General features: G+C 40.0%; 1 protein-coding gene across 1 annotated transcript in view; it reads right to left on the reverse strand.

Annotated features, from left to right (window-relative positions):
• Positions 1-8909: 8909 nt before the first annotated feature.
• The window catches only part of LOC137430662 (twist-related protein 2), a 2964-nt gene continuing 2851 nt past the window's right edge, over positions 8910-9022 (reverse strand). The window contains exon 2 of the mRNA XM_068121451.2: positions 8910-9022. This exon is cut by the window's right edge and continues 552 nt beyond it. The gene's annotated coding sequence lies outside the window, so the exon portion shown is untranslated.

A 9022-nucleotide genomic window follows, 5' to 3' on the forward strand; every position in this document is an offset into this window, starting at 1 on the left:
TTGAACTGTTGCGACAATTGATCTTGGTGGAGGAATTCAAACAGTGTGTCCACGGGGACATTAAAGTACATCTGGAGGAAAAGAAGGTACCAGAGTTGTGTGAGACAGCAACTGTGGCCGATGACTATGCCTTGACACACAGGATGGGGTTCCACAATCCTAACTTCCAGCCTAGAGTTCGCCAGGGGAGTTATGGTACATCCGGTGCGGAGAACGAATATTCATGGGGGCGGCCTCGAGATGACTATGAGGACAATCTGATACCGCGACTTTTAGGGATCAGAAGACTACAGTTCCAAGACAGACCTATCTTCCGGGGGGCTCGAGGCAGACCACGAGTTTTTCCTCCGGGCCTACTTGCGCTTTTTGCAAGAAACCTGGACATTTGATGTCCCAATGTTATGCCCTGGAAAGGAAAAATCATGAGCGGAGTCAGACGAGTACAACTCCAAATGCATTGGCAAATGCGAGAAATCGTCCTTGGAGGACAGTGCCTTGTGAAGGTTCCCATGCCAAAGTTACGGCATCACAGAACGACCTTGTTACAAACCTTTTATTTCAGAGGGGTTTGTGTCACTGGATGGAGACTTGACTAACCAGAGACCTGTTGGGGGTATTGAGGGACACAGGAGCACATCAATCTTTGATGCTTGAGGGCATTTTGCCATTGTCAGAGAAAACGGCAACTGGTGTTAGTGTTCTTTTACAGGGGGTTAGTGGCTATGTTAAAGCTCCACTTCATGTCATCCATTTAAAGTCTGATTTGGTGTCAGGACCGGTCACCGTAGGTTTACAAGCCACTCTTCCTGTAGAGGGAATCTCTTTGGTTATCGGGAATGATTTGGCCTGTGGTCAAGTTTCTGATAACCCGATGTTTGTTGAAAAGCCTAGTATGGAAAATAACACCGCACAGTGGGAGCGGGAGATTCCGGGTATCTTTCCATCCTGTGCCGCGACTCGTGCTATGGGTAGGAAGTGCTCTGAAGAGAAGGAGAAGGTACTGACGTCACGCTTTGCACAGACACGTCTTGTCAAGTATCCTGAAACTAAGTGTCAGCACACACAAGTCAGGGATGGAGGCAATGTTGGCAAGCTCTTTGTCGGTGGACTGAACTTGAATACAAAGGAAGATGTTCTGGACTCTATCTTTGGCAAATATGGACCACTCTTGGAAGTGTTGCTGATAAAAGACCGGGAGACGCAAAATTCGAGAGGGTTTGGCTTTGTCACGTTTGAAAACACAAAGGACGCCAAAGATGTAGAAAAGGATTTGAATGGCAAGGATTTGGATGGTCGGACCATAACAGTAGAGACGGCAGTCCATGGGCGTCGAGGGGGCTACAGAGGAGGAAAACGTGGAGGTAGTTTCAGGGATGGCTATGGCTCCCAGGGTGGGAGTAGTAGTTTTGGTGGTGGCCGCAGTCGAGATTACTATGGAGGCTCCCAGAGTTACGGCAACTCCCGAAGGGATGATTATCAGGGTAGTGGCCGAGAAGGAGACCGCTATTCACGTGACTACAGCGACAAGCGCTCCAACCATGATTATTATGAAAGTTAGGAAAAGTTTGAAGCACTGAATGCTGCGGAGCAGCCGAGCCAAGATTCCTACACGGATTAACCGTGAACTCCACGTTCCTAAAGGCGTCCATGTAGTGAATACTTTCAGGCCTCACCACCCAACCACCATGCAACCTGGCTCTCAGCTCGGCCTCCCGAAAAAAGTGTAATAGATTTGCTTGACTTTGGATTTTTGATCACAACCCCTTAACCTTCATTCAAAGGATGAAAAGTAAAAATCAGAGGTTGATTTAGATGGAGTTTGGCTTTGCAGGAGTTCAACTTGGAAATTGCGGGCAGGGACAATGTCGTTTATGATGCTTTGTCCAGAGTGAACTAACTTTGGAAAACTCTGAAGGTTGTTTGAAGTTTTGTTGCTTTATTTTTGGGAAATATTGATTATATCGTTGCTCACGGGAATTGATGATTTGGGTGTGAGTTTACTTTTGTTTGTTGGGAGAGTTTTGCCTACAAAGAAAGTTTTCACTATGTTCAAACCTTTTTTCTTGACGGGGGGAAGTGTTACGGATTCGTCACTTCCATTGTGGTGGTTTGCATCCACTGTAAATATGTTTGATTCCATGTACTATTATTGTTTTCAAAAGGTTTATTGTCCATGAACTGTTTTCAAAAGGTAAAAAAGTTAATGTTAAAAGAAACAGGAAACCGGATCGGGAACCGGGCGATGAAGAGGAAGAAGAGGGAGAAAGAGGGCGGAGCGAGTGAGTCAGACGAGAAAGCCGAGTCGCTCCGAGATCTGAAGCGAACGTTGGCGAGAAAGAGTCACTAGCGAACTTTCGGGTTTCCGGAAAAGGGACTCCTGCGACAGAGTTGTCATCGCTGTGACCGATCAACCTGCGTGTCAGGTTTTTGGCGGTGGATTCCGAGGAGCATTATCGCCGGGCCGTTACGTCTCAAGAGCGGGTCGTCGGCCATTTTGACTCGCACAGGACTTGTGCTTCACTCGCGGTTTCGTCTCTTTTCGACCATTTTCACCGCATTCAGACGTCGATCTGGGGCATGTGTGTGACGTGGCTTTTTGAAGGTTACTTCGTCCATACCCAAGGGTGTGATCTCTCAGTCGCCTGTAGGGCGCCTTTGGATTTCCCAGTCGCCTTGAGGGCGCCTTTGTACAGCTTCGGTGGTGTGACTGTACTTGCCATCCGCACTGGATTCTGGTCTCGATTGGACATCGTTCTGGCGATCGCTGGAGCGAATCAACTTCGTCTTGAAGCCAGGAATAAGAGACATTGGGGAATGTTCTTGTTTCACTCACTTGGAGCACAGTGAGTTGTATATTACAAAACTGATGGTACCATCATAGGACATATTGATTGTACTTTTGAATACTATTGTTGTTGTACTGTTATTCTTGTGTGATCTTAATACAATATATGTTTGTGAGTAACAATTGGGGTGGCTTCTCCGTTGATCTTTGACACACAGAATAACACATTTTTTGTCGTGACTCCTCTCGGGCTCGGATGTACACCGTGACCAGGGGGTCGGGGAGGAGCACATAACAATCTGTGATACAGTATCAGTTCTGCCCAACCAATTTCTTGGCATGGGGTCTTGCTGGGCGTTTTGCCATCCCTCTCCCAGGAGTAGTTAGGGCAGAAATTTCGAATTTGTCTATGATGCTGTTAATAGCTCATCTACTTGTTCGCGAAGGACACTGCAGGATATTTAACGTCTATATATATACATATATATATATATATATATATATATATATATATATATATATATATATATACATACATATATATATATATATATATATATATACATATATATATATATATATATATATATATATATATATATGTATATGTAAGCAATTGTGTGTTCGGCTCAGCATTTGTAATTGTTGTCCATGACACAATTTATCTTTCGAACATCTACAAGAAGGCAAACTAATCAATATGGTGAGCGTACCAATGACAATTTTTGTAAGCCGAATGCAGGTGAGTGGCACTCAACAGGTAAAGTGAGCCGGTTAAACTCTGCGGTGCAATTGTTGTGCTTGTACCGAGTAACAATTGCTTGTCGTTACTAATCTCCTCGATTAGCCAGCAACACGTATAGATAACGTAAGCATTCCAGCATAAACGCAACCGCGACGTGGTAAACGTTGCGGAAACGTTACAGTGCAGGGGAGGGTTGTGGTTTCGGTTTCACCAGATGATGTTGCAGCTCTCATGAGAGATTGGCTCAGTCGCTTTGAACTTCTAACGTCATTATATGGTTATGCTTGTACCGCTTGCCATCATTAGGCACATTTTTCATCCTGTGGACTTATAAATGTAGATAAGAAAAATATATATATCGGTCGTTTGGAGCAGATACGGTTTAATTCACCGCCGGCATTTGTAATGACAAAATAATCGTTGAGTCCCTGGTTGAACTTCGTGCATCGTTACACGTGTGTGTGGCACAACTTTCGTCCCGCTCTTTTGTCAATATCTCCACCACTAACAGTCTCTAATTGCATCACATTGCAGGAAAACAAAACTTTTTTCAAGCTGGAAGCTTCATCCTTGTGTTGCCCACATTGCAAATTTTAAAAATGGAGTTTAAGTTCTTATTATCCGCAAACCTCTTTGACCTATAGACATATAAAGAACTAGAACGGCACTCAGTAGAGAGCATACCTCCGCCAGGTGAACAGTTTACGTTTTGTATCCCAGAGTGGACCCGAAAATCACAATACAGAATCACATTTAATCAAAATCATCCGTCCACAACTTTTTGAGATATCCTGCTATATGTTGGTTTTAGCCCTATCTCCTAATGGTGAAGAATCACTTAAGATATTAAATGATTCTTATATCCGAATCCACTTTCAGATCTGCACAAAAATTGAATCGATTCGTCCTTGTCACACACACAACCTGTTCATCAGGTTTCGTCCAAATCCATCCATAACCTTTTGAGATATCCTGCTTTGTATCGTTTTTGGCCCTATCTCGCAATGGTGAAGAATAACTTAAAAAAATAAATAATTCTCATATCCGAATCCATATTCACATCTTCCCCAAAATTGAATCGATTCGTCCTTGTCACACACCCAACCCGTCCACCAAGTTTTGTCCAAATCCATCCATAACTTTTTGAGATATCCTGCTATGTATCGTTTTTGGCCCGATCTCCCAATGGTGAAGAATCACTTAAAAATTTAAATCATTCTCATATCCGAATCCATATTCAGATCTTCACCAAAATTGAATCGATTCTTCCTTGTCAGACACACAACCGGTCCACCAAGTTTCGTCCAAATCCATCCATAACTTTTTGAGATATCCTGCTATGTATCGTTTTTGGCCCGATCTCCCAATGGTGAAGAATCACTTATTAAATTAAATAATTCTCATATCCGAATCCGTATTCCGACCTTCACCAAAATCGAATATATTTGTCCTTATCAGACACCCAAACTGTCTTCTAAGTTTCGTCCAAATCCGTCCACAACTTTTTGAGATATTTTGTTCACAAACGGACAGACAGACACACACGGACAAACAGACAGACAGGGGTGAAAACATAACCTCCATCCACCTTTGGTGGCGGTGGTAAAAAGAGAGTGTGTATTATAGAGTCTGGGAGGTTCGAAGCTGACACTGGTAGAGTCAAACCAAAAACGAAACATGGTGCGTGCTGCTTCCTTTCTTGATGCTAAAAAGATACAGCACAGACAGTAATAGGTTGGAAACCATTGGTCATACTTCATGGGCTTCACGTATCACAACAGTCTATACAGAGAGAAGCAGAGACATGGAGAAAGAGACCGATATGAAGATGGAGGAGGCAGACGAGCATCCTCCTCCTCCTCCTCCAGCTACACCACTCAGTTCCAGAATATCTGAGCGCTCGGGTACTTGGTTTAGGCTTTAATCCCCGTCCGCATGGTAATTTGACCGTAACGAGAGTCCCTATTGCGAAATCAAATGTTATCGCTGGAGGGTCCGCGAGGTCGACGCTCAGCTGGTCTCGCCTGGTGGGAGGGGGGCTGGTGCTCTTGTTTTTCTACAAAACAATTTGCCTTTATCGTTACGAACGATCGTGAACACGATTTCTCAATCACTGTCGATTTGCAGTCGAAAACGTTAACTTTCATCGTGCATAACAAATGGGGGTTTCGATAGTTTGAAATAAAGATAAATTTGTTTTGATGGGAAACTTTTTCGGGAAAGAGATGGTTCATGTAATTATTTAGAGAGTTTGTGTTTATAATTCTTATATATGTATACATATGCAAATGAATATGTATATACATAGACATTATATATATATATACCTGCATATATATATATATATATCTATATATATATATTTATATATATATATATATATATATATATATATATATATATATATATGTATATATATATATATATATATATATATATATATATATATATATATATATATATATATATATATATATATATATATGTATATATATATATATGTATATATATATATATATATATATATATATATATATATCAAATATATATATATATATATACATACATATATATATATATATATATATATATATATATATACATATATACATATATATATATATATATATATATATATACATATATACATATATATATATATATATATATATATACATATATACATATATATATATATATATATATATATATATATATACATATATACATATATATATATATATATATATATATATATATATATATATATATATATATATATATATACATACATATATATCTCTGATACCAAATTACAGACACTAATTAGTAACTCCCAACCGCATCCAGGTCGCTCCATATAATGAGTGGATACCAGAGATAATGTTAGCGTGTGGCAGGCAATGCTTATCGCTCCCAGTGAGGTGCAGCAGTAGCTGTATGGGACACTTACTGGCGGTTCTGCACTGATGGTATGAAGTCGCATAATGACTGATATATATATATATATATATAGCAACTGATATTACATATACATATATACACACACAAGTATATGGATGTATATGAAGCCTAGTGTGGCTGGCTTAAGATGGCAAGGGCACTAGTTCAAGCCCTTGTCATGCCGTTGAATTAACACCAGGTGGGTTGATTCAGCCTGTCATCCTTCCGAGTTCAGCAAAATGAGTACCAGCTTACTGGGAAGAATGAGCCATTTGAGTATCCTGTGGCGGAGTGGTGATGCATCCAGGATTGTGTCCAATAGCCTCGCAAATGCTTCGTCAACCCTTTGCATGTGAGGATGCAAAAAGGAGCGGTCATCATCATCATCATCATCATCGTGTATGTGTGTGTGTATATATATATATACTGTATATATATATATATATATATATATATATATATATATATATATATACAGTATATATATTGACCCGAGGCCGAAGGAAGCCTGCTGTGAAGCAGGTGAAACGTCACTTGAGACCGGGGCAGCTCTTGCTTATTTGCCCAAATTTGCAGAGTAGATCGAGTTTTTTTACTTCCTGGCTGGAAGTGCCTTCTTTCTTTAAAAATGTATAATCCCAACCACCCAGTCCTTTACCATATATATACATACATACATACACATATAATAAAACAGGAGTGTCCTTTGGGGCTATCCCCGCCAAACCTCCTGTGTAACGTTTTGGGGTCCCAGCGGATGCCGTAAGGTAGGTAGGAGGTTTCAAAAATTCCTCAATAAAATTATGATTTTGAAAATTAACTTGATATGAACCTGCCGCAAATCCAGAAGTGGACAGATGACGATAAAGAGCTGGTTTGATAATATCCCAATACAACCGTCATTTTTAACAGTATTTTGTTGAAGTATCAATTTATGATTGGAATGACGTTTGGAATTGAGTGAATACAATTACGATTTTTAATTCGTAATTGTATTCACCCAACCGTACGGAACTTCACATCAGGATTTAAATATTTGTTTTCGTCATGAATGTTGGTAAAAGTTCATTTTCTATATTGATGTTATTTAATTTGTGATTGGAGTTTTGCTGTTTGGAATGAAAATATCGATATCGAGTTCAAGACGAAATGTGACGTTTCTACTTTCTAAGCGTGATATTCGTGGATCGCCATATGCAGATTCGCCATTGACTGGGTACAGAACCATTCAAACGGGTACATTCTTCGTGGAAGTCCTCCACGAACCTGCTGTCCATGCTTGATGTTTGACTACAGGAGGCAGAGGAATGTGAAATTGATTGGTTCCTGGTTTGCTATTCGATTTTTTTTTTTACCTGTCTTTCACGAACCTGCGGAACGAGAGACCAAGAACTACCAAGATAATTTTGATTTTGATTTTTTTTCAACCTGCAAGTATAAATACTAATTAAGGAAATAGTTTTGTTTATGACCATTATACATGCTTCTATATTGAAAAATGAAAGGACCTCACGTTTCTGGGTCGATGTGCACATCTCGTTTAGGGAACTTGAGCACCGTATTGACGACAATAATATATCCACAGGATTCGAGGTTTAAGAATATATCTTGTATGATGTGTTTCCTATGTCCACATATATATATATATATAGTTTTTGTATTGCAAGCAAAGTGTTATTTGTGAAACAACCTGTTTGAATAATGTCAGTCGACCTGAAATTAGAGTTTTCCAGATGAAACGCCATGATGTTCCACCTTCAACAATGAAGATGGCGCTTCATCTGGATCACACCATCAGACAAACTTTGATGTTTTCTTAAAACGTTAAATTTGCCTCTTCTTCGACTTAATCCGGACTGCCGCACAAGAAGTACACATTAGCATGGCTTGCGCATCGGTGTTTTCCACATTCAAGCATCAAACCCCTCGCCCCCATACATGTAGAGGAAGCTGCCGAAGAGAATTAATTATCTCCATTGAGTCAAATGACCAGCTCGATGGAAGTCGGGTCACGTGGTCATTTTGTTGTCGAAAGCGCAGTCGCAGAACGCACGTGCCGTAAACTGCTTAACCCCGCCAAAACGTTTCCGATGGTTTATGCAAAGGGTGATGAGACAGTAAGACAGCAGGGAATAAATACATCGACATGGAAACACCAGCGTTCTCTCCCCCTCCCGCTTTATATCTCTGCACCACGCACGGGCCATATATATATATATATATATATATATATATATATATATATATATATATATATATATATATATATATATATATATATATATATATATATATATATATATATCAGGCTGTACAAGCCTGGAGAGTGGGTTCCTTCACAAACCGCTTGTCCCATCGCAAGTACAAGTCCACGTCATAATAGTCACAGCTGTTCACACTGTACGGTCGTCCGAGTCAGGGCTCATGGGACGCAAATGCGGTTTGTGCAACTCGGTTTATTGCGCTTTATACACACACACCAAACGTTTGTTCTTAAATGCACATAAAGCATCACAAATGAAGAAGCAATTAAAGACAAACATGTGCAA

This window comes from Myxine glutinosa, chromosome 7 (assembly GCF_964187855.1).
Source record: "Myxine glutinosa chromosome 7, kmMyxGlut1.1, whole genome shotgun sequence".
Taxonomy (NCBI): domain Eukaryota; kingdom Metazoa; phylum Chordata; class Myxini; order Myxiniformes; family Myxinidae; genus Myxine; species Myxine glutinosa.